This window comes from Coregonus lavaretus (assembly GCF_964263955.1).
Source record: "Coregonus lavaretus genome assembly, chromosome: 27".
Lineage (NCBI taxonomy): Eukaryota > Metazoa > Chordata > Actinopteri > Salmoniformes > Salmonidae > Coregonus > Coregonus lavaretus.
This window is the reverse complement of record NC_140014.1, coordinates 9,387,534-9,415,174: the sequence shown is the minus strand read 5'-3', so window position 1 is coordinate 9,415,174 and position 27,641 is coordinate 9,387,534. Positions and strand designations below refer to the sequence as shown.

The 27,641-nt window shown below is 42.8% G+C and overlaps 1 protein-coding gene across 1 annotated transcript in view; it reads right to left on the bottom strand.

Moving 5' to 3' along the window:
- luzp1 (leucine zipper protein 1) overlaps positions 1–27,641 on the bottom strand; it is an 85,517-nt gene that overhangs the window by 40,057 nt on the left and 17,819 nt on the right. Inside the window, exon 2 of the mRNA XM_084143586.1 lies at positions 18,629–18,727. The gene's annotated coding sequence lies outside the window, so the exon portion shown is untranslated. The remainder of the gene's footprint in view (positions 1–18,628; positions 18,728–27,641) is intronic.

The following is a 27,641-nucleotide window of genomic DNA, read 5'->3' as shown; positions in this document are numbered from 1 at the left end:
TGCAACAATGGCCGCCGTTTCCCCTCAGGGCCTCTCAGCTGCAAATAAAAATATTTGTCCCTCCATACTTTAACGATGTCTGGAATGTCGGCCAAGGCGCTCAAAAAACTTGAACTGTTCCGGGGAACTGGGCAGCAAAACAAACAGCGACTGGAGTGACTGGAGCGTCGGCCCTTAAGTGTCATATACACATTGTAAACAGTTAAATAGTGGAGTGGGTTAGGACATAGGTACTTATGAAATAGCGGGCTTCATTTGGGATGCAGTAAGGGTCTGTGCTGGTACCCACTTACATCTAAATACAAGATGAGACTTATTTACAGTGCTCGGAGATGACATGGCGTCAGGGTCTCTTGAGCTATTTCCCAACTCTACAACTCCGTGATGCAGTCTGGGGTCGAAAGGCCAGTTTATGACACTTTGACACGGAGACGCCACATGACTCCTAGGCCCTTGTCCTCAGGTCACATTGGAGTCACAGACAGACATATTGACTACGCATCGAGACTGTGTGTGTGTGTGTATGTATATATATATATATATATATATATATATATATACGCCCTTCAGACTGGCGTCACAGACAGAGACATTGATTACAAAAAGCGGGAAGTGTGATGATGATTGTTATAGTTATTAATGATTCATAGGCCCACATTCGAGAAGGGCTCATTTGTGTGTGTGTGTGTGTGTAGCTGTTGTAACAATGGGGATTGATGAATATGAGTAAGAAAGATAGCTTTTAATTGAGGAAGTGTTGGGAATGTAGGCATGTTGATCAGAGGTAAGTCATGTTGTGAAACTAGCGGGTAGAGGAAGTGTACCAGCCATTGTGAGTCCAGCACTAAACACCCCCTCCCCTTCAGTAAGTAATGACGTCATCAGAAGCAGGCAGTCTTGGGCAGTTAAAGGAGAGAGAGAACAGAGCTTACGCAACAGGCAGGTTCGCTTAATGGGAACAGACAAGCAGAGAGGGAGAGAGTATGGTCGTTATTGGGAAGCCTGACCCTGCATCGCTCACATATGGCTACTTGTCTGAGCACACTGTACAGGTGCTAGGAACATACTGTACATACTTACACTCACATGATCGCTCATGAACACACATGCTAACTCACATGGCCTCTAGTACACGTATACACTAATGGAAGCGCTTAGCGCATGCACTCTCTACAGGTCCAATGAATACATATCGTACATACACAGCTTCAATAACCCCAACACTTAACTAGGGATGTGCACTAGTTATTCGAATATTTAAACGGACGTTAGTATACGAATACTTGAGAGCATTCATTCTTGCCAGACAAAAAATTATAGCCTAATATAGGCCTATTTTAACCAGATTTGAACACTGAAAAGGCTTTTTCTAAATTAAATGTAAATATCCATGTGACATTGTTACAAGGGTATACCATAACATTTCAAATGATTAATTTAATAAAAAACAAACTTTTCAATGTAGTTTTTATGATGTGCACGGTGCGCCCCATAAAAAGACCGGTAACCGACCGATAGCCTTCATGTGTGAAGCTTGTTGTTTATGTTGGCCAATCAAAGCAGCAAAGAGCCTCAATGTGTAGCAAGTGTAGTGAGAGTTCACTAACGCAATGCAAGATGGAAGAAGTAGGCTACAACTAGCAACCAACAGGTAGGCTGTTGTTTTATCTGAATGGGGTTGGGGAGAAAGCGCAGCATGTGGCCTCTATTAGCCTAGCTAGATATATGGCTGTAGCCGAGTTGCCTTTGCATCTCTCTCTCTCCCTTAGTCTGATCGCTACACACACCGCCCCATATAACCTCCGCAGGCAGCTGCAGCAATAGAGTGACAGCCTCTTCCTCACACAGCAGTGCTCAGGTTAAAACCATACTTTTAAACTTGGATGAAAATGTTCATTTTCATTCTCTGTTGCAAAACGTTTTGCTACGATGAGACCAAATAAACAGGGCCCTGGATGTGTTTGCTCAAACAGACTTAATTAGCGTACACTGTTCACATCACAGTTAGGTAAGAGCCTCTCTACTGGAGTTCTAATCGAGACTAATGTCAGATTGGCTGCCTATGACGTGCTCAGGCAGGAATGCAACGTATCACCCTGTGTGGTGCTGATAACTGATAACGCTGTTTGCTGAACATGGCAACATTATGGTGATTGTTGCTTGAACATGCTGTAACTAGGAAGAGCACTTAAGTTGATAAGAGTAGTGGTGATTGGAGACCGTACTCATGGCCAGAGAGAGGGATGAAAAAACGAGAGATAAAGGAGAAAGAGAGAGGAGAGAAACAGAAAGAAAAGAGAGAGAGAAATGCCCACTGTGTGCCACTAACTGGCAACCTACTGTTTACTTTGGCCGGCAGCAAACAAACGGTTTACAGAGGAAGGGACATCGGGAGCTCACTCACTCAAAGAACAATAACTTAGTCTCTACCCCCCACAGACTGTCTGACATCCAACAACCACTGACACACATAAATAGACATGCTGAACTCCAAACTGTGGTGTACATTCAAACTCATACCAACACAACCAAGGTCTCTGCTAATTTACCATCAGACTAGATACACACAGCTTGAAAATTCCGCTTCTCTTACAGCATCAATCCATTTTAATAAAATACACATGTGCAATAAGCATTTTCACATGTGCAATAAGAAATCCACACCAGTTAAAAACAAACATTACACGATACCTAATTACGTGGGCTATACTAGACTAAATGGTATTTAGTATCCAGCACATTTACATTGATGTGAAGACTGAAATGTTGTTGATTAATGTCCACTATCCCTGTCAAATAAATACATTCCTTAAAATGGAGAGACATTCCACTGCTTTTCTATATCCAAGGCAGCTGAATCATCTCTGCTCTGTCCTCTCTTCTATTGACTACCATCCACGTTCAAGGACAGAGCGAACAACCTCATTATGATTCTTCCTCCGCCTACCCCACTAGCCCAGTAAGGAGATGAGGGCTAATCAGTTAGTGGTCCACAATGATGGATGGAGTCTTTACTAACCACTAAAGTCTCCTGACACTTAACTGACTGCTTCCATACGCTGTCTATGTCGACACACACACACACACACACACACACACACACACACACAAATTAGGACACATTCAAAAAAGACTTGAGTGAGCACCAACCACCACGGAAATCTCCCCCTCCTCCAACATCAACCCCCCACCCCCAGCCCACTATTTCTGCTATCAGCCTCCACAGACACTACCACCACCAGCCATAACAGATGTGCCTGTCAGCATCAATGGAGGGGGGGGGGGGGTTACAGGGAGGACCCACTGGCACCGAGGCTCAATAGCAATACACCAGCTCAAGGTTACAGCACAACACGAGGCAGGGACAATACAATACAGCAATACAACCATCAAGGACAGCGAGAGGACATTCTAGTACAGGGGCCTTCAACCTTTTCACTCCAAGGCAAACCGGCAAATGCACATCTTGTCTTATCATCAGGTGAATGATAATGGCAAGGAGAAGTAATGAACATTTTAAAATGAATAGATTTGGTAGATATCGTTTTTCATTATTTTGACCTCCCCACATTATAAATGGGAGAGGAAGTGTAAAAGAACAGCCTATTAGCTTGAAAGGAAACTCCAAACACAGTTTTGCTTTGAGCAGCTGTTTAGCTGGTTAAATAAAGGTCAGCCAAAAATGCATGTCTAAGTGAAGAAAGCTTACCAGCAGCCAGCGGCACTTGCCGCTCTGGTAGCCTTTTCAAAGCATATGTCAGATACTCCAGTAAGTTTAATCGGCTCCAATTAGTATCATTTGCTCAACATTAGGAGTTGAGAAATAATGTTGATAACATTAGAAAGAAGATAGTCTCCTCTTTTCTACTGTAGCTACAGTTTCTTCGGAAAGTATTCACACCCCTTGCCTTTTTCCACATTTTGTTGTGTTACAGCCTGAATATAGAATTGATTAAATTGAGATTGTGTGTCACTGCCCTATACACAATACCCCATAATGCCTAATAATAATCTATTTATTTATGGTTGCGTAACTTCGTTGTTGCGTAGTGCAAACTATGAAGGATTTTGAGGCTGATTCCCTGACCTGTCAATGTTTTTAATTTGCTGTTTTTGATATTGTTATACTCTTGTGAATTCATGAATGGTTTTTACTAGATTACTTGTAGTTTTTCATGTTGTCTGTCTGTAATTTTTTGTAATGACTTGGTGCTGCCTATCTTGGCCAGGACGCTCTTGAAAAAGAGATTTTAAATCTCAATGAGCCCTTCCTGGTTAAATAAAGGTTAAATAAAAATGCCAAAGTGGAATTATGTTTTTTATTTTTTATTAAAAGCTTGAGTCAATAAGTATTCAACCCCTTTGTTATGGTATGCCTAAATATATTCAGGAGTAAAAATGTCCTTAAGTCATATAATAAGTTGCATGGACTCACTCTGTGTGCAATAATAGTGTTTAACATGATTTTTGAACGTCACACATACAATTATCTGTAAGGTCCCCTCAGTCGAGCAGTGAACTTCAAACAGAGATTCAACCACAACGACCAGGGAGGTTTTCCAATGACTCACAAAGAAGGACACCTATTGATTTACCACAGGTGGACTCCAATCAAGTTGTAGAAACATCACAAGGATGATCAATGGAAACAGGATGCACCTGAGCTCAATTTCGAGTCGCATAGCAAAGGGTCTGAATACTTATGTAAATAAGGTATTTCTGTATTTATTTATTTTATATACATTTGCAAAAATGTCTAAACCTGTTTTCGTTTTGTCATTCTGGGGTGCTGTGTGTAGAATGATGAGGGGAAAAAATAATGTAATCCATTTTAGAATAAGGCTGTAACGTAACAATGTGGAAAAAGTCAAGGGGTCTGAATATGTTCCGACTTTAAAACAGTTGCAAAGTTTAATGGCTGTGGTAGGAGAAAACTGAGGCTTGATCAACAACATTGTAGTTTTACTCCACAATACGAACCTAATTGACAGAGTGAAAAGATGGAAGCCTTATCAAGAAGACAGTGAATGTTCCTGAGTGGCCGAGTTACAGTTTTGACTTAAATCTACTTGAAAATCTATGGCAAGACCTGTAAATGGTTGTCTACCAATGATCAACAACCAATTTGACAGAGCTTTAAGAATTTAGAAAACATTTATGGGCAAATGTTGCACAATCCAGGTGTGGAAAGCTCTTAGAGACTTAACCAGAAAGACTCACAGCTGTAATCACTGCCAAAGGTGCTTCTATAAAAAGTATTGACTCAGATGTGTGAATACCTATGTAAATGAGATTTCTCCATTCATTTTCAATAAATGTGTTAACATTTCTAAAAACATGTTTTTCTCTGTCATTATGAGGCATTGTGTGCAGATAGGTGAGAAAAAAAATCTATTTAATCCATTTTGAATTCAGGCTGTAACAAAATGTGGAATAAGTCAATAAGTAGCTCCGGTTGAATACCCTTGCACTAGTAGGAGCCCAGTAAAATGGCTATTGGGACCAAGGCCTAGATTTAACTCTGATGGAGTCTTTGAGCCTTGGACAGTTTGTGGGGCATCGGTTATGGGTGTAGTACAGTACAGTCGAGACTCTCTTTCTCTCTGTGTGTGTGTGTGTGTGTGTGTGTGTGTGTGTGTGTGTGTGTGTGTGTGTGTGTGTCAGGGTTTCCGTTAGCCAGCAATCACCCCCAAAACATATGAGAAAGCTGTTGCCGGCAGAAATGACTGGGAGAAAAAAAAATCCCATTGCTAAAATAACACTTTTTATTCCTTGATGGAAATACCAGTCATGTAAATACATTTGACCGTCATGCTTATCGGTTTCTACGCTAATTTGCATAATTGAGTGGAATTATCTTATTTATCCAACACCTATCAAACGCGCACAGCATACAGAGCCTATTTTGAGCAGGATTTCTCCTGCAGCTCCTCAGCTGGTTGATGCTGGAGTAAAAATTTGCTTTTGTAAGCCCATTCATTGTGCAACAATTCTAAATGCAAATCGTGTGTTTTGGTGCACAATTAAAAATAGCTACTATTTTTTTTTTCTCAGCTGGTAATTGAAGCACATCTCCCATTCGCCATTCAAGTGCAGGCAACAGGCTATCAGCGAATCACCCACCACTTTACAATGTGAGCTGGAGACAGTATGCATTTTGAAAACATACTTAATTGTTTGAAACCTGAATGTTTTATTTCATATTATGAGGCATGTCTTACCTTGCTTCAAAGTAGCCTATAAGCAGAATCCGACCGTGTAGGCGGGCGCACCCTTAACCTGATCAGGACAGAGAAACCAGACACATGCTCATTGCTCACATGGAGCACTCCAAACAAAAGACAATACAAAAAAAATACAAATCTTGTAAATGATGGTTATGAAATAACCCAAAACTTGTTTCTCACAAGTGTAGAAGGTTGTAAACCCCGCAAATAACGTTGCCACCCGGAGAATGAAAACGGTAAATGACTAATTAAATGACTAACGGTAAATGACATGCATTAACAGAAATGAATGTAACCAAATGACGGGGATTAACGGTACATTTACTACTGGTGACATATATAATTTATACGAATCAAAAAGGCAAACAATTCACACAATGAATGCGCAAGACACCTGAGCCATTCTGGAGAGAGACTCGCCTACAGTGAGGGAAAAAAATATTTGATCCCCTGCTGATATTATAAGTTTGCCCACTGACAAAGAAATGATCAGTCTATAATTTTAATGGTAGGTTTATTTCAACAGTGAGAGACAGAATAACAACAAAAAAATCCAGAAGAACGCATGTCAAAAATGTTATAAATTGATTAGCATTTTAATGAGGGAAATAAGTATTTGACCCCTCTGCAAAACATGACATAGTACTTGGTGGCAAAACCCTTCTTGGCAATCACAGAGGTCAGACGTTTCTTGTAGTTGGCCACCAGGTTTGCACACATCTCAGGAGGGATTTGTCCTTTATTTTTACTATTTTGTAGAATAATAGTGAAGACATCAAAACTATGAAATAAAACTATGAAATAAAACTAAGCCCAAACCAGATGGGATGGCGTATCGCTGCAGAATGCTGTGGTAGCCATGCTGGTTAAGTGTGCCTTGAATTCTAAATAAATCACTGACAGTGTCACCAGCAAAGCACCCCCACACCATAACACCTGCTCCTCCATGCTTTACGGTGGGAAATACACATGCAGAGATCATCCGCTCACCCACACCACGTCTCACAAAGACACTGCGGTTGGAACCAAAAATCTCAAATTTGGACTCCAGACCAAAGCACAAATTTCCACCGGTCTAATGTCCATTACCTGAGTTTCTTGGCCCAAGCAAGTCTCTTCTTATTATTGATGTCCTTTAGTAGTGGTTTCTTTGCAACAATTCGACCATGAAGGTCTCCTCTGAACAGTTGATGTTGAGATGTGTCTGTTACTTGAATTCTGCCATTTCTGAGGCTGGTAACTCTAATGAACTTATCCTCTGCAGCAGATGTAACTCTGGGTCTTCCATTCCTGTGGCGGTCCTCATGAGAGCCAGTTTCATCATAGCGCTTGATGGTTTTTGCGACTGCACTTGAAGAAACTTTCAAAGTTCTTGTCTTAAAAGTAATGATGGACTGTCGTTTCTCTTTGCTTATTTGAGCTGTTCTTGCCATAATATGGACTTGGTCTTTTACCAAATAGGGCTATCTTCTGTATACCCCCCCTCTACCTTGTCACAACACAACTGATTGGCTCAAACACATTAAGAAGGAAAGAAATTCCACAAATTAACTTTTAAGAAGGCACACCTGTTAATTGAAATGCATTCCAGGTGACTACCTCATGAAGCTGGTTGAGAGAATGCCAAGAGTGTGCAAAGCTGTCAAGGCAAAGGGTGGCTACTTTGAAGAATCTCAAATATATTTTGATTTGTTTAACACTTTTTTGGTTACTACATGATTCCATGTGTTATTTCATAGTTTTGATGTCTTACTATTATTCTACAATGTAGAAAATAGTCAAAATGAAGAACAACCCTTGAATGAGTAGGTGTTCTAAAACTTTTGACTGGTAGTGTATATCTTTTAAAAATATATTTTCCTTTATTAGAGTTTGGTTTCCTTATTTAGAGTTTGGTTTTCGCCACGCCACATTATACCAAAGGTCAAGCATGGTGGTGGTGGTGTGCTGGTTTGCTGCCTCAGGACCTGGACGACTTGTCTTAATAGAAGGAACCATGACTTCTGCTCTGTATCAGAGAATTCTACAGGAGAATGTCAGACCATCAGTCTGTGAGCTGAAGCTGAAGCGCAGCTGGGTCATGCAGCAAGACAATGATCCAAAACACACAATCAAGTCTACATGAAAATTGCTAAAAAGCAACAAATTGGAAGTTTTGGAATTTACATTTAAGTCATTTAGCAGACGCTCTTATCCAGAGCGACTTACAGTTAGTGAATACATATATATATTTTTTCATACTGGCCCCCCGTGGGAATCGAACCCACAACCCTGACGTTGCAAACGCCATGCTCTATCAACTGAGCTACATCCCTGCCGGCCATTCCCTCCCCTACCCTGGACGACGCTGGGCCAATTGTGCGCCGCCCATGAGTCTCCCGGTCGCGGCCGGCTGCGACAGAGCCTGGATTCGAACCAGGATCTCTAGTGGCACAGCTAGCTCTAGTGCCTTAGACCACTGCGCCACTCAGGAGACAATGGCCTAGTCAAAGTCCAGACCTAATCCCAATTGAGATGTTATGGCAGGACTTGAAACGAGCAGTTCATGCTTGAAAACCCACACGTCACTGAGTTAAAGCAGTTCTGCATAGAAGAGTGGGCCAAAATTCCTCCACAGCGACGTGAGAGACTGTTGGAGTCATTGCAGCTAAAGGTGGCACAACCAGATATTGAGTGTAAGGGGGCAATTACTTTTTCACACAGGGGAATTGGGTGTTGCATAACTTTGTTTATGAAATAAATGAAATAAATATGTAATTGTTGTGTTATTTGTTCACTTATGTTCCCTTTATCTAATATTAGGTTTTGGTTGAAGATCTGATAACATTCAGTATCACAAATATGCAAAAGTAGAGAAAATTAGAAAGGGGGCAAATACTTTTTCATAGCACTGTATCTCTTAACACCATCCATCCCCCCCCCCCCCCCCCTATTTGCCATATACAGTGCATTCGGAACATATTCAGACCCCTTGACTTTTCCACATTGTTACGTTACAGCCTTATTCTAAAATGGATACAATTATTTTTCCCCCTCATCATTCTACACACAACACCCCAGAATGACAAAGCGAAAACAGGTTTAGACATTTTTGCAAATGTATATAAAATAAATAAATACATATAGAAATACCTTATTTACATAAGTATTCAGACCCTTTGCTATGAGACTTGAAATTGAGCTCAGGTGCAAATCCAATTGATTGGACATGATTTGGAAAGGCACACACCAAGGCACCGATCTGGGGAAGGGTACCAAAAAAGTTCTGCAGCATTGAAGGTCCCCAAGAACACAGTGGCCTCCATCATTCCTAAATGGAAGAAGTTTGGAACCACCAAGACTCTTCCTAGAGCTGGCCGCCCAGCCAAACTGAGCAATCGGGGGAGAAGGGCCTTGGTCAGGGAGGTGACCAAGAACCCGATGGTCACTCTGACAGAGCTCCAGAGTCACTGTGGAGATGGGAGAACCTACAAGAAGGACAAACATCTCTGCAGCACTCCACCAATCAGGCCTTTATGGTAGAATGGCCAGACGGAAGCCACTCCTCAGTAAAAGGCACGACAGCCTGCTTGGAGTTTGCCAAAAGGCACCTAAAAGGACTCTCAGACCATGAAAAAAACAAATCAGCTCTACTACCTCTTAACTCAGCTATGAGAAGCGTGCAACTACCACCCATGATCCCAGTGAAGAAACAAATCACCTACTTAGGCATTACCATATCCCCCCCTCTATTCACATTACTTGCAGGAAGAACTACTTAGAAACCTTTCAAAAGATCCAAAAATACATAAAAAGATGGTCTGCTATGGCCACTTCTTTGCATGCTAGAATCTCAATTATTAAAAATAATGTCCGCCCTCGTATCAATTTTATGAGTTCCATGTTACCACTGCCGCCTCCTATAGACTATTGGTCTAAACTTGACTGTCATAAAGAATTTAATTTGGGGGAGGAAAGACCACATATTAAACACCAGAGAACAAAAACATCAGGTGGACTTGCAGTTCCAAATCTAAAACTGTATCACCCATCATTCCAAATTACTTTCCTGAAGACCTGGTTAAACCCAGAGGCTTCTGTTTCTTGGCATGCTATAGAAGAGTCAATAGTTTCACCAATTAGATTACAAGATGTATTATTTTCTGGATTGACACCTAGGAAATGTGCATTATTGTTTGGACCCATTATAGCATACTCAGTAAATGTGTGGAAAACTACAGAGAAGCATATGAGATCTAATCTTAAATGGCATTAATACTCTCCAATATGGCGTAATAAAGAATTCTTAGTGTGTAAGAAACCATTTATATCAGATTCCTGGTCTAAGAAGGGTATTTATACTGTCAAAGACATTCAATGTGAATGGACTCCTCAGTTTCCAGGAATTCTGGCAGTGTTTTAATGTCCCAGGTTCATCATTTTGTCTTTAACTTCAACTCCGCCTATCCATGCGAGCCTATGGGGTCCCCTGGGGAGCAGAATTAGCAGTACATCCATTGGTCAAACTTCTAACGGACAGACGCCCCTCAAAAGGAGTTGTTTCTGATATCTATAGTCAATTAATTTGAGCAGCACAAAAACCATTAACTTTATCCACTGTATGGGAAAATGATATTACACTTGCTGACAGACAAATACATTGTGAGACAGTATGGAAAAATATATTTGGATCATCTAGAAACCCCAATCACCAATTAATTAATAAAAAAATGTGCCATAGAACCTAACACCTCAAATAAGGCACCACATGGGCATTAGTCCATCGCCATTATGTGAGTTCTGCACCACAGGGGACCTTGGTACTTCTCAGCATGTGCTGTGGAAATGCCAGGGGGTGGTTGAATTCTGGGGGAAAGTCAACAATGTAATCTCTGTACTTATAGATAAAATATTGCCATTAGATCCAATAGTGATGTTGCTTTGTGATGACTCTGATTTCCACTTGTCAGAATGCCAACGGAGAGTGTGGTTGGCCCAAAAAATATCTATAAATGTATTGTATGAATCCTGTGAATTGAAATAATAAAAACTTGATGTAAAAAAAGGACTCTCAGACCATGAGAAAGAAGATTATCTGGTCTGATGAAACCAAGATTGAACTCTTTGGCCTGAATGCCAAGCGTCACGTCTGGAGGAAACCTGGCACCATCCCTACAGTGAAGCATGGTGGTGGCAGCATCATGCTGTGGGGATGTTTTTCAGCGGCAGGGACCGGGAGACCAGTCAGGATCAAGGGAAAGATGAACAGAGCAAAGTACAGAGAGATCCTTGATCAGGACCTCAGACTGGGACAAAGGTTTACCTTCCAACAGGACAACGACCCTTAGCATACAGCCAAGACAACGCAGGAGTGGCTTCGGGACAACATTTACATTACATTTACGTCATTTAGCAGACGCTCTTATCCAGAGCGACTTACAGTTAGTGCATACATCATTTTTTATCGAACCCACAACCCTGGCGTTGCAAACGCCATGCTCTACCAAGTCTCTGAATGTCCTTGAGTGGCCCAGCCAGAGCCTGGACTTGAACCTGATCTAACATCTCTGGAGAGCCCTGAAAATAGCTGTGCATCGACGCTCTCCATCCAACCTGACAGAGCTTGAGAGGATCTGCAGAGAAGAATGGGAGAAACTCCCCAAATACAGGTGTACCAAGCTTGTAGCGTCATACCAAAGAAGACCCGAGGCAGTAAACGCTGCCAACGGTGCTTCAACAAAGTACTGAGATTGCAAATGTATAAAAAATTAAAAACTGCAAACATTTCTAAAAACATGTTTTTGCTTTGTCATTATGGGGTATTGTGTGTAGATTGATGAGGGTAAAAAACGATTTAATCGATTTTAGAATAAGACTAACGTAACAAAATGTGGAAAAAGTCAAGGGATCTGAATATTTTCCGAATGCACTGTATATTTCAACTGTGCTGTGATGTTTCTCAAAAGTTATGAACCTTTATATTCGCATAGTTTCTACATATTGTAAATTATTTTTGCTAAAAGTATTATTATATTATTGATTGACTGACTTATTTATTTTATTTTTTTTAAATCACCCAGCAGTGCTATTTGCAGAGTTAGCTCCAGGTAAATGTTGCAATTCTTCAGCCATTCCTGGACCTGCGACCAAAACCAAGCTACATATGGACAGTACAAAAACAAATTATCTAAGGATTCTGTCTCTTCACAGCAAAATCTGCAGAGCTGGGATGGTTGTTATGAATCCGGCGTCGTTTTGTGGATCAGTTCATGAACCATGTGCCATAGAATCGGTACATCGAAAATCTCTTCAACTATTTTGCAATCTATATGGCACAGCTGTCAATTTTTCGGTCCTTAAATTAAAACTGGTATACTTTTTTATTCATCACTATTTTCTTTAACAAATGTTGGTCTTTAATCCAGGGCCGACAGACAAGTTTCTTACAAACATAACACTTTGTATTCAGGACAAAACGTTAATTGCTTTGCCACATTTTTTTCAGTATTACTTTAGTGCCTTGTTGCAAACAGGATGCATGTTTTGGGATATTTATTTTTCTGTACAGGCTTCCTTCTTTTCACTCTGTCAATTAGGTTAGTATTGTAGAGTAACTACAATGTTGTTGATCCATCCTCAGTTTTCTCCTATCACAGCCATTAAACGCTGTAACTGTTTTAAAGTCACCATTGGCCTCATGGTGAAATCCCTGAGCGGTTTCCTTCCTCTCCGGCAACTGAGTTAGGAAGGACACCTGTATCTTTGTAGTGACTGGGTGTATTGATACACCATCCAAAGTGTAATTAATAACTTCACAATGCGCAAAGGGATATTCAATGTCTGTTTATATATTTTTACCCATCTACCAATAGGTGACCTTTGTGAGGCATTGGAAAGCCTCCCTGGTCTTTGTGGTTGAAATTCCCTGCTCGACTGGGGGGCCTTACATATAATTGTATGTGTGGGGTACAGAGATGAGGTAGTCATTAAAAAACACTATTATTGCACACAGAGTGAGTCCATGCAATTTATTATGCGAGTTGTTCCCAAATAGGCATAGGACTACGGGCTTGTGATTTGAAACAATCCGCAGATATTTTTCAAAAGCCTTGATCCTCGATTCTTCTGTGGCTAAGTCAAGCTTTCTGGTAAAGTATTTTGAATGATTTTATTTATTTCTCTATAGACAGAAGAAATTATATAATTTTTGTATTTACAAATGTATTTACATTTACTTCCCTATTGGACCCACTGCTATTGGACCCACCGCTATGCCATTTCTCTCCTGTTCTATTGGTTTATTATCAACTTTATTTCGTTGTCCAGAAGCCAAATGTACAATCCTAGTCATATTTGCAGCCATCCTAGTTGTTGCATCTTTAGATACCCCCTCTTTCTAAGTTTCTAACAGAAACTTTAATCTCTGTCACATATGGAACCACTACCAGGTGTGTTGTTTAGAATGGAGTTTTTCCTCACACAAATTGCAATTTGGCAAATGTTTGAAAATTATGTTTTATTGGCTGCGTCATTACATGAGTTGCATGTTCTGTCAAGATGCATTACCATAATCTAAATGTGATTTCTGTCATTCTGAGCAACGTGGATGGACACCCTAATGGGTTATGCACCCAATGCATATGGGTCCGGTAAACTTCTCAAATGGCTGGTAAATTAATATCTTCCCGGTCACATTGTCCGGCACCACATTTTCTTTACGGAAACCCTGGTGTGTGTGTGTAATGTATGTATGTGTCAAGTAGACCGTAAGTATGTTAGTGAGCGAGAGAGTGCTCATGTATGTCTGCAACAGCAAGTGAGTGGGAGAAGAATCAAAACAGATGCCCTCAGTTACTAGTGAGACACTTCAAAAAGGGGACTACAAAGGGAAACCCAGCCGTGAGCTGCCCAGTGACGCGAGCCTACCAGACGAGCTAAATGCCTTTTATGCTCGCTTCGAGGCAAGCAACAATGAAGCATGCATGAGAGCACCAGCTGTTCCGGACGACTGTGTGATCACGCTCTCTGTAGCCGATGTGAGCAAGACCTTTAAACAGGTCAACATTCACAATGACGCGGGGCCAGACGGATTACCAGGTCGTGTACTCAGAGCATGCACAGACCAACTGGCATGTGTCTTCATTGACATTTTCAACCTCCCCCTGACCAAGTCTGTCATACCTACATGTTTTAAGAAGACCACCATAGTCCCTGTGCCCAAGAAAGCGAAGGTAACCTGCCTAAATGACTACCGCCCCTTAGCACTCACGTCGGTAGCCATGAAGTGCTTTGAAAGTCTGGTCATGGCTCACAAACACCATCATCCCGGAAACCCTAGACCCACTCCAATTCGCATACCACCCCAACAGATCCAGAGATGACGCAATCTCAATCACACTCCACACTGCTCTTTCCCATCTGGACAAAAGGAACAACTACGTGAGAATGCTGTTCATTGACTACAGCTCAGCGTTCAACACCATAGTGCCCACAAAGCTTATCACTAAGCTAAGGACCCTGGGACTAAACACCTCCATCTGCAACTGGATCCTGGACTTCCTGACGGGCCACCCCCAGGTGGTAAGGGTAGGCAACAACACATCTGCCACGCTGATCCTCAACACAGGGGCCCCTCCGAGGTGTGTGCTTAGTCCCCTCCTGTACTCCCTGTTCACCCACAAATGCGTGGCCAAGCACGACTCAAACACCATCATTAAGTTTGCTGACGACACACCAGCGGTAGGCCTGATCACTGACAACAATGAGACAGCCTATAGGGAGGTGGTCAGAGATCTGGCACTGTGGTGCCAGGAGAACAACCTCTCCCTCAACGTGAGCAAGACAAAGAAGATGATCGTGGACTACAGGAAAAGGAGGGCCGAACACGCCTACATTCACATCGACAGGGCTGTAGTGGAGCTGGTCGAGAGTTTCAAGTTCCTTGGCGTCCACATCACCAATAAAACTATCATGGTCCAAACACACCAAGACAGTTGTGAAGAGGGCACGACAACACCTTTTCCCCCCTCAGGAGACTGAAAAGATCCTCAAAAAGTTCTACAGCTGCATCATCGAGAGCATCCTGACCGGTTGCATCACCGCCTGGCATGGCAACTGCTCGGGTGGTGCGTACGGCCCAGTACATCACTGGGGCCAAGCTTCCGGCCATCCAGGACCTATATACTAGGCGGTGTCAGAGGAAGGTCAGAAAAATTGTCAAAGACTCCAGTCACCCAAGTCATAGACTGTTCTCTCTGCTACCGCACGGCAAGCGGTACCGGAGCACCAAGTCTAGGTCCAAAAGGCTCCTTAACAGCTTCTACCCCAAGCCATAAGACTGCTGAACAATTAATCAAAGGCCACCCAGACTATTTACATTGACACCCCCCCCCTTTGTTTTTACACTGCTGCTACTCGCTGTTTATTATCTATGCAGTCACTTTACCCCTACCTACATGTACAAATTACCTTGACTAACCTGTACCCCCGCAAATTGACTCGGTGCCGGTACCCCCTACATATAGCCTCGGTATTGTTATTTTTTTGTGTTACTTTTTACTTTAGTTTATTTAGTAAATATTTCTTAACTCTATTTCTTGAACTGCATTGTTGGTTAAGGGCTTGTAAGTAAGCATTTCACTGTAAGATCTACACCATTCGGCGCATGTGACAAATTTGATTTGATTAGATTTTTTTGAAAAAGTTGATTAACATATACCCTCTTCCTCCCTCTCTCCCTTTTGTCAGTCTGTCTATGGTTGGCACAGCCTGGCAGCCAGAGTGTTGGCATCAGATACCCGTGCGGCTGCAAGGTGGCACTGTGGGAGCTTCAGATTCACTGCATCTCTTGTGTGAGAGGCCGACAGAGAGAGGGGTAACTAAGTGGGAGAGTGAGTGGGCGAGTGAGTGAGTGGGCGAGTGAGTGAGTGGGCGAGTGGGCGAGTGAGTGAATGGAAGAGTGAGCGAGTTGAAGAGTGAGTGGAGAGTGAGTGAGTGGGAGAGTGAGTGAGTGAGTGAGTGAGAGAGAGAGAGATACAAGGCGGTGAGGAGTGAGCCCACAGAATGCTGAGCAGGGCTTTGCCAGACCGGAACACTGCAGCAGAAATGCAGCACTCTCTTGCACTCATCATCATCACAGGCTAGAGGAGAGTGGGAAAGGGGGAGGGAGAGACAAATAGGGAGGGAGAGACAGAGAGATATGGGGAAAGGGAAGCAGAGAAAGAAGAAATGGACAGCAAAAAGTGCTAGATAGACAGTAGAAAGAGGGGGAGGAAGAAGATAAGAGGGAGAGAAACAGAGGGGGAGTAATGTCATGTTGTGGGTGGTGAATGTGGAACAGACGTCACACTGGCTGGCGTAGCTCTGCCGCTGCGACAGAGCAGAGACGGGAGCCTCACTCCCCCCGTCCCCCTTCTCTTGCCCTATAATGCAGCAGTATTTAATGACACCTACAGTAATAAACCCATGGAAATAACCTGCGGAAAGGGGTGGAACTATTCAGAGTGTGTGGAGGAGAGGACTCTAGGTTTCATCTTACCTGCTACACAAGTCCACACAGCCCCATAAATATGCCTGGGATACACACACAGAGACGGCTTGATTGACACATTACTGTCAGAGCCATCTTTATATATAGCTGATTACGATATATACGTTGGGATATAGTCACTTTAGCCACTACCACTGGGAGTTATGACACAGCATATCACATTCACACAGTCTCTTACTCCAATACAGTCTATGCCCTTCACCATGACAACTAGGCTTGGGCGATATACCGTTTATACCGTACACCGGGGTATTTCGAAATGCAGACGTTATGACTTTCAATACCGTAAAAAATATAATAATAATAAAAAAATTATGTTGAGGGCACCCACGGGCTGCGGGGGGTGCGCGCTACGCCACTGCTTATAACTGTAAGTTAAGTATAACTAGAAGAAATCTATGTCAAATAAATTATATCCTCTGTAGCTCAGCTGGTAGAGCACGGCGCTTGTAATGCCAAGGTAGTGGGTTCGATCCCCGGGACCACCCATACACAAAAATGTATGCACGCATGACTGTAAGTCGCTTTGGATAAAAGCGTCTGCTAAATGGCATATTATTATTATTATATTATTATATCCAGCTCAGGGCTCCAGCTATGCATTTGGTTTGCTAACTTGCTAGCTAAGTGGCTAGAAGTCAAGATCAAGCTTCTTGGTTACAGCAGAGACATTCAATCCCTTCCTGGATCAAGATCCCTGCTGCCTAAATTGTTTTGTGCAGCAAAAAAATTAATAGTGCTCCTTGTGTGCACATTCGGTAATAGCGTACACCCCGGTATGGTACAGCAACAGTATGAAAATCTGGATACCGCCCAACCTTAACGACACCAACCCACTTTGACCATGTTTTTAATTACACCTAAAGAAGAATTCAACCAAATGGGAAGACCAATTAATAAAGGCCTCTATGGGATTCAACTGTCTCCTTTGGATACTTTTTTCATTTCACCACTCTCCATAGGTAGTATTCATAGATATTCTGCACAGTTACTAGCATGCTGAAGCAGACAGTGCCTGCAGCCTGACTAGACTTGACTTGGACAGTCAGGCTGCATTTAGACAGGCAGATCAATTATGTTCTTGTTTTAACTAATTGGTATTTTGACCAATCAGATCAGCTACAAATAAATATCTGATGTGATTGGTCATAATACCAATTAGTGGAAAAAGTATCAGAATTGGGCTGCCCGTCTAAACGCAGCCTCAATGACCATTTTTGGGGGCTTTTCCCAGTGCTGAGTACGTTTGACAGAGAGAGCACATTACTGGGAGGGTGTTACCGAGGGCTTCCAGGTGAGCCGGCGCTCTGTGTGTGTGTGCGTGCATGCGTGAGACTGTGCTCTGTATTTGTGTGGGCCTGCAATGTGTGCATTTGCCACTCCTTGCTGACCTATGGGTACAGGGAAGGAAGCGCGGCGCCAGCTTTAGTGCAACACTGCCCTGGCCCACCAGGAAACCAGCTCACAAAGGGTTCAGAGGTAAGGACCGGCCTTGGAATCCGGAACCTTCCCCACCACATTCTCTCTGGGTTTCCTCTTCCAACTGAGCAGCTGCACGCAGACTCATTGCCACGCACACAGTATGGGCATGGGAGTGTACGTACACACACACACACACACACACACAAGTCCTCTTTAGAAAGAAACAGACACAGTCAAAGGCAGACAGTCAGTCACAGTTTGAGAGAAACAGTAAGTCAAAAAAGGCCAGTCAAGGTTAGAGAGAGATGGTCCTGAGAGGTTGTGTTTACAGACAGACAGACACGCATACACACTAATATGATAATACAAAGACTGAACTGTAGATACCGTAAGCTTAAGTGTAAACATGGCCTTGACAAAGACATTCAAAACACACACACCGTAAACTTACTTTCTATGGATACATCCTCTTATGTTGGGTGATAAGCAGCTGGTAAATGTGGCCCGTCTGTCACCAGATGGTTTCACTATGGCGCTCCATCCACAAGCCCTATAACCAGAGGAAGACCACAGAGGACAAACGTTACTATGATTCATAGAATCCTTTCACCATTGTTGTGCTTGGTAAACACACTTAAGTCAGTCAACTGACAATGCCTTCAGTGTAAAAGGAACCATTCACATTGAGGCATATTGGCCAAGAGGTGGTCTGAGAAGTCGGTCAGATATGTGCCACATTTCGTTGCCCCTCAATTGTCTTATGCATGACCAGACAACTCGTTTTTGGCTGGCCCAACAGTGCTCCATTCATTCCATTCTGGCCCTATGTCTAGGGCTGTGAATTGCCAGGGACCTCACGATACTTAGGTGCCTATTCGATATGCATTGTGATTCTCACGATTCTATATGTATTGCGATTTGATACTGTAATTGTATTACAATTTGATGTTCCAAACATATTGCTCACCATATGTCTGCTGCAGAGGGACAAGAGAGAGCCATGAGAAAACTAGTTTTGATCAGTCATGGAAATAAAAAAAAGTGCTGAAAACAAATTGGCTCTCTATTTATAATGGAGAACAAGCTATGAAGGAAAAATACTGTTTTGGTGCAGGTACAGCCAACTAGCGCAAAAATTACGTTGCGATATTGTCAAAAATAATATCCCGATATGTAACTTTATAAATTTTTTCCCCCCATCACTATCTATGTCATGCACTAACTCTCCTCTCAACCATGGGTTGCCACAGGACCATTTTTCATTTCTGACGCATGAACCAGTTTTGCGCAGTAGCATTCCATTTGTTTCTTTAAGCAGAAAGAATCCACCGTTAAGACTATATATATATATATGTCTGGTCTGGATTTTCAAGTTGGGAAGAGGGAAAAGATTCCCTCAGAAATGTCTAAAGGAAGAAATGGGAAACACAGGTGTTCTTCCGAAAGCCATAAGCCGGTGAGGCAAGGACAGGGTGACCGCAAAACAACATTATGGGTAAAAGGGGGAGCAGTGACAGAGAACAGGAAATATGGCCGTGAGAAGAGAGAGAAAGAATTGAGGGAACTCAAGTTCTCACAGATGAATGGAAGGAGAGACAAATAACAGGAGGACAGTTTCCAGGTCATTCCTCCCCTACCCCCCAGCTACAGTACACTGGTAACTGCAGACAGACAGACTTATGTAATGTGGACCCCCACCATGCCTGCAGTAGGAATATTCCAGTACACCATTCGCAACAGGGCTGTCTAGGATAAACCCTCAGCATTGGGCAGCTCATGGTAGATTCATGAGCTCTCACATAGTACAGTCATTGCATAAACAGATCTGCTGAATCATGTCACGCACAATGGAGATACAGTTAAACAACAGGACAGTGATGCATCAGTCAGTTGGTCCAGTTCGTTCAAAAGTGCCCAGCAAACACACAAATGACCACAGAACTAGGGGTGGGAATTGCCAGGGACCTCACGATACGATATTATCACGACACTTAGATGCCGATATGATATGCATTGCAATTCTCACGATTCTATATGTATTGTGATGTTCCAAACATATTGATCACTATACAGTACCAGTCAAAAGTTGACACACCTACTCATCCAAGGGTTCTTCTTTATTTGTACTATTTTCTGCAAAGCTGTCATCAAGGCAAAGGGTGGCTACTTTGAAGAATCTCAAATCTCAAATATATTTTTTATTTGTTTAACACTTTTTTGGTTACTTCATGATCCCATATGTGTTATTTCATAGTTTTGATGTCTTCACTATTATTCTAGAATGTAGAAAATACTAAACATAAAGAAAAACCCTGGAATGAGTAGGTGTGTCCAAACTTTTGACCGGTACTGTATGTCTGCTGCAGAGAAAGAGTTTTGATCAGTCAGGGAAATAAGTGCTGAAAACATGTTGGCTCACTATTTAAAAAGAAGATGGAGAAAAAGCTATAGGATGAAAAATACCAGAGTTTTGGCTCAGGTACAGCCGACTACCACTAGCTAACGATACCTACAGTAGCCATTAAAAAAAAGAAAGTACAAATTGATACTTTGAGACAAATATCAATATAATATTGTCGAAAAATAATATATTGCGATATGCAACTGTATCGATTTTTTCCCCCATCGCTACAAACAATGTTGCCTCAATGTTGACTCAACGTGCAACTTCTCAAAAGTGTGGGTTATGCAAAGAGGAGTGATAACGAAGTCCTCAGAGAAGTATACTGTAATGTTGATATTGTCATGGCTGAAGTACATCATCTCTTTACCTAAATGTAACCACCAATTAACTCTCCTGTTACTACAACGTAAATGTTTCGGATCCCAGTTCGTTGGCACGTCCTTACAGATATTTCAGAGACACCAAAAGACCTCAAACATTGACCAGGGACAAACCCTCAGTTTCACAACCAAATAAAGAAGTAAACAGACTCGCATGACATGACGACCATTATTTCTAAGCCCCAAACATTCTGAAGTGGCCCTTTCCCTCGCTCTGTGTGGTTTCCCTTAAATCATTGAAAACCAATGGTAAACTGAACATCAGCCACATCCTTCTCGAAGGCGGCCTCGGCCCTCATCCTTTACACGCAAAAAACATGCATCCCCAGTCTACGTCAGCTGAATAGCAGGGAGTATTATTATGCCATTCGCCTATCAATTTAAACTACGACCGCTAGCGGAAAGACAGCTTGAGAAAGTACATCAAGTTACTTCTGAAATTGTACCTTTCTATGATTACACCAAGGGGCATGGTACAGTACAAAGAACTAGAAATACCACATTTTGGGACCTTTATGAAACAACATTGAGACACCTTAAAGTACTTCTCAAGTTAAATACAGAGAAAGGCTAATAAAAGTACTAAGGGGAAGAGAGCAGGGGAGAGAAAAAAGTGTGTGTGGGGGGGGGGGGGGGGATCATGTACAATGAATGTCCTTCACTCAACCTTTGAGGGCCTTAAAATACATGCAGGGTTCTTTTGCGCTGGGGCTAGTTTGCATGGGAGCCCATTTCCTGCGAGTGATTTGGGGGTGGGGGGGGGGGGGCTGTGGCTCACTCAGAAAGTTCTCTGGTTGTTTTGTCTGCGAGCGAAGGAAAGGAATGCCCAAATGAAACATGCTGAACAGGATGCCCCGAGAGAGGTACAAAGCCGGGAGGGTGGAGGGAGGAGAACAACATGGAAAAGAACAGAACACCAAATAGATTTGTCTTTTGCAGGCAATTTACAAACCGCAAGTGCATGCCTCCTGCTTGTATTTGCATTTCATCAGATAGGGAAAGTGGACAGCAATGTTGTACCATATTGATAGAGCTGTCATATGCCCCGAGGCAAGCAGCCTACGAGCTCCTTCATTTCACTCAAAACCTGAAGAACTTGTTGTAACGTGCTATTATAAATGGGTTATCCCAAGATGAAAAGCACCATTAAGTCTCCTTCTCTTTCAAACGGCTCGGCTTTTGTTCCGCACTGTACGCCCAACAGAGGGAACACAGCGAAACGCAACAAATGAAAATAAAGTACTTGACAATTCTCATCGTTATCACCAACAGCAGAAATACTAGACAACTGCTCCTCTTCATTTCAAAATACTTACAGTACATTCCCCAGGCTAATCCACTCAAGAGTGACTAACTTGGGTAAAAAGGTATTTCTTGGACTTGAACAACAATGCTGAATTGATTGGTATTGCTTTCTTATAAAGGTCTGCTGCCCATTCGGGGCTTTTGTGTTTGGCATGTCTGGGGGACCAGATGCCTCTTAGACATCCAGCTCGGAGGGAGAGCAGATAAAACAGGACTTTAACTGCATTCTTTCATGGCCGACGCTGGGGCCCACCTATCCACACCCATCCTCAGACCAGCATGAGGGCAGGACAGGGAGAAGGAGAGGGAAATGAAGGGAGAAAGGGAGAGGAAAAGGGCAGGAGAGAGGGAGCGAGAGAGGGAGGATGTGAAAAGGGGATAGTTACAAAGAGTTGGTCGGTCCAAGTCGGTGGTCGAACATTTTTCTTGGCCCTTGGCACCACCAGTCACTGTGCCCTTGATTGACCAGGGAGGGGAAAACTCACATCTGGCACTCAGAGGCATGTTTATCAAAGTCATCAAGAGCACCAACACAGTAAAATGAATGACGTATGTCACTGAGGAGGGAACGACCGAGGATGCTGAGTATAGCAGCAATGCCACAGTGAGAAAATGAGAACGCGCAAACTGTGGCTCAATTAAGTAACTGAACCCAACATGTAGAACCATGACACGGCATTGTTCAGTTCACAGCAAAAGGGGAGGAGGGCCAGTTTGACAAATAAATCCAGACGCACGAGAAGAAGAGAAAAAAAAAAAAGCCCATCATTGTTGGATCATAAAAAAATGCCCGGTATTCCAGAACACACAAATGAGCTAGTCAGGTCTGGGAGTGTTAAGGATTCCTGTGGGGCTGGAGCGAGCTACCGCGGTAGCCAGGCCTTCCTGTAGCCTTATTACTCAGGACAAAGGCAGGCCCATGTCACAGAGGCAGGGAGGGAGAGGCAGGAATGCCAGACGAAGTGCCTTACATATCCTATTATGGGTGTATGCAGGTCCAATAAAACAATCATAACGACACAGAGTAAATCACCTTGTGACATGAAAGTTGGCTACTGTACAGGGAAAATGGCGATGGTGAGCATTTCATGAAACCTACTAGCAAGAGGACAGTGGAGAAAACACACAAATCCTCTCAACTCTTTGGGATTCTCTATTAAATGTTCTTTGTAGTGCAGGACGAGGCTTAATCTGTGTCTGGTAAACCAACCCTACAACAGAGATTTCACACTTAACTCTGGGTCAAGTAGGACATTTTAAGCTTAATATGGAACTTCAACAGCAAATGTGCCGTGACGCGAGTGAGCTACCAATGGGCATGGAAAATAAAAAAAAGAAGGGGGTGAAGGAGTGGTATATGAGAGGCTGCATGAGGGCCCTCCAGATGGCGGGAGAGTGATGCCTCGCACATGGGCCGTGTGTGTGCGTGCGCATTGCCTCAGCAGACCCCGTCGCCAGACCGGGCCAAAGTCAACAAAGCACTCCAACCAGAGAAGTTAGAGAGAATGGATCAAACAGTGATGACGGCCCTATTTCTGTCCCCCAATGCCTGGATACAAGACGACCCTGTGACTTGAAAACGAGCCAGCAGCTTCGAAATATTCATTAAAACAGAGCTAAAAAAAGTGTGGTTCACCAACCATTCTATTTTTATGGCTATTTAGCTCGCATGAGGAGTTCCTAAAGCAATGGGTTGGCTGGGAAGAGAGAAACCCAACCCACTCGTTACACGCTGCCCTTTTTCAAAGCGCTGATTGAGTTCGAGATGGATCGGCTCGAAAAATAACACTGAGGGGGAAAAAAGCGACATATGGGCATGCCATTGCCGAAAGCTTCCATCCATTCACGTTAGCGCTTTTGCTTATGGAAAGCAAAATATAAAATAAGTCACTTGCATAGCGTCAGAAGAAAATAGAGAAGTACACTCGGAGGGGGGTTGGGGGGAGGAAAGGGAAGCCTGGGTCGCCCAAGCGTCTGAAAATTCCTTACCCTGAGAACATGAACATTTTCTGATCACAAGAAAAATTATCCGGAGAATGAATTTTATTCTGAAAGCCGCCTGTTAGATCCCAGGCTTAGAACACAGGAGGAGAGGGAGACAGAAGAGAGACGGTGCAGGGATTCTACATGTAGGCTCTACGTTACAGTGCTGGAGGGAGAACGACAGAAATACAGACCCATATCCATTATCACACAGGATTGCAGTACCATATCAACAAGTGTCATCCCTGTCCAGCCAGCAGTAAACATAATTGACAAAGCTAGTTTTAGACAGTTCACATCAAATCAAATTGTATTTGCCATATGCGCCGAATACAACAAGTGTAGACATTACAGCCCTTAACCAACAATGCATTTATTTTTTTATAAAAAAGTAAAATAAAACAACAAAATAAAATAACAGTAGGGAGGCTATATACAGGGGGGTACTGGTGCAGAGTCAATGTGCGGGGGCACCGGCTAGTTGAGGTAATATGTACATGTGGGTAGAGTTAAAGTGACTATGCATAAATAATTAACAGAGTAGCAGCAGCATAAAAAGATGGGGTGGGGGTGGGGGGGCAGTGCAAATAGTCCGGGTAGCCATGATTAGCTGTTCAGGAGTCTTATGGCTTGGGGGCAGAAGCTGTTGAGAAGCCTTTTGGACCTAGACTTGGCGCTCCGGTACCGCTTGCCGTGCGGTAGCAGAGAGAACAGTCTATGACTAGGGTGGCTGGAGTCTTTGACAATTTTGAGGGCCTTCCTCTGACACCGCCTGGTATAGAGGTCCTGGATGGCAGGAAGCTTGGCCCCAGTGATGTACTGGGCCGTACGCACTACCCTCTGTAGTGCCTTGCGGTCGGAGGCCGAGCAGTAGCCATACCAGGCGGTGATGCAACAATTCAGGATGCTCTCGATGGTGCAGCTGTAGAACTGCCTCAAACCAACCTGAACCTTCAACTTCTTAGAGCTAGTACAAAACCCTTAAAGTGCAACTCCGCCACTTTTCAACCTCATATTCATTTTCTCCAGCACCAAACCAGTGTCTACATATGTGAAAAGTGCATTTAAAAAAATATATATATATAATGTTAAAAAGTTCTACCTGATGACATCAAAAGTTAAAACATTTTAAAAACAGTGATTTTCAAACACTACGAGATTTTTAGTGAAGTGAGGAGCAATAAAATACCCTCCCTCTGGCTAGAAACTCACTTTGTCTTACTTTTAATCCTACCTTGTGATGTCACCCCACATTTTTTTTAGGGCCTTATCTTAACCACAGATCATAGAAATGTGTCCTTTTCACATATGTAGACACTGGTTTGGTGCTGGAGATAATGAATAATTGAAAAGTGGCAGAGTTGCCCTTTAAGCTTGCTAGCCTCCGAAGACTTGGATACATGATCTGGAGCAGGAGCATTACAAATGACAAGAAGAGGGAAAGAAAGAGGGAAAGCACCATCTTTTCTTTGAAGGTACTTTCTTAGTGTTCTGTTACTTACTGCTCCACCCTCACCATCCTCCCTACAGGCAACCAGCACAGACCACGGTACTGCCTGCGAACCGACAGAGGAAGTGAATTTATGAAACCAGTTATGGGGTTGGATGTTGATACAGGTGTCTGTGTCATCCCTCTCTCACCCTCGCTCTCCCGTTTCTTTCCTTTCGTTCTCTCCATCTGCAGGGTCGGGCCAGAGAGGAGGGATTTCTGTCATTCAGCCAGACTAAGCCGGCTTCCAGAAGCGCTCCCTTGCGTTCTCTCTCTTTCACACACGTGTTACAGTGTGACCGACACACACACAGATGGACTGATAGGGATGTGTAAAACATGCTGGGGGGTTGCCACGGCAACGTGAGCCAACGGGTCATAAACCTCCCCTGCTCCCCACCCCCTTCCTGGATCCCAAGGCTGGACGGAGGCCACGGCTGTTATCTTAGGCGCCAAGTGACATCACTCAGTGAGGACTCATTCACATGCAGTCCAGCAGCTCTCCCTCCTGCCCGCTCCCCTTTCGGGCAGATAACAGAGAGGACCAGAGGGAGAGTGGGTGTAAGACCAAGACAGTTGGTTTACCTGGTGCTTTTGTTGGCTTACAGTGCCTTCAGAATGTATTCACACGCCTTTACTTTTTCCAGATTTTGTTGTGTTACAGCCCGAATTTAAATTGATTTAATACACAATACCCCAGAATGTCAAAGTGGAATTATGTTTTTCTAAATGTTTACTAATTAACTAAACATGAAAAGCTGAAATGTATTTTGTCAATAAGTAGTCAACCCCTTTGTTATTGCAAGCCTAAATAAGTTCAGGAGTAAAAATGCGCTTAACAAGTCACATAATATGTTGCATGGAATAATTAGTGTTTATCATGATTTTTGAATGACTACCTCATCTCTGTACCCCACACATACAGATAATTGTAAGGTCCCTCAGTCGAGCAATTAATTTCAAACACGGATTCAACCACAAAATCAGGGAGGTTTTCCCAATGCCTCGCAAAGAAGGGCACCTACTGCTAGATGGGTAAATATATATAAACAGACAGATTGAATATCCCTTTGAGCATGGTGAAGTTATTAATTACGCATTGGATGGTGTATCAATACACCCAGTCACTACAAAGATACAGGCGTCCTTCCTAACTCAGTTGCCGGAGAGGAAGGAAACCGCTAAAAGATTTCACCATGAGGCCAATGGTTACTTTAAAAAAGTTACAGAGTTGAATGGCTGTGATAGGAGAAAACTGAGGATGGATCAACAACATTTTAGTTACTCCACAATACTAACCTAAATGACAGAGTGAAAAGAAGTTAGCCTGTACAGAATTAAAATATTCCAAAACATGCATCCTGTTTGCAATAAGACAGTAAAGTAAAACTGCACAAAATGTGGCTTTTTTATGTTTGGCACAAATCCAACACATCACTGAATACTACTTCATATTTTCAAGCATGGTGGTGCATGTATCATGTTATGGGTATGCTTGTCATCGGCAAGGACTAGGGAGTTTTTTTGGCTAAAAATAAATAGAATAGAGCTAAGCACAGGCAAAATCCTAGAGGAAAACCTGGTTCAGTCTGCTTTCCAACGGACACTGGGAGACAAATTCACCTTTCAGCGGGACAATAACCTAAAACACAAGTCCAAATATACACTGGAGTTGCATACCAAGACAACATTGAATGTTGGCCTAGTTACAGTTTTGACTTAAATCTACTTGAAAATCTATGGCAAGACTTGAAAATGGCTGTCTAGCAATGATCAACAACCAACTTGACAGAGCTTGAACAATTTTTTAAAATTATAATGTGCAAATATTGTACAATCCAGGAGTGCAAAGCGCTTAGAGACTTACCCAGAAAGACTCACAGCTGTAATCGCTGCCAAAGGT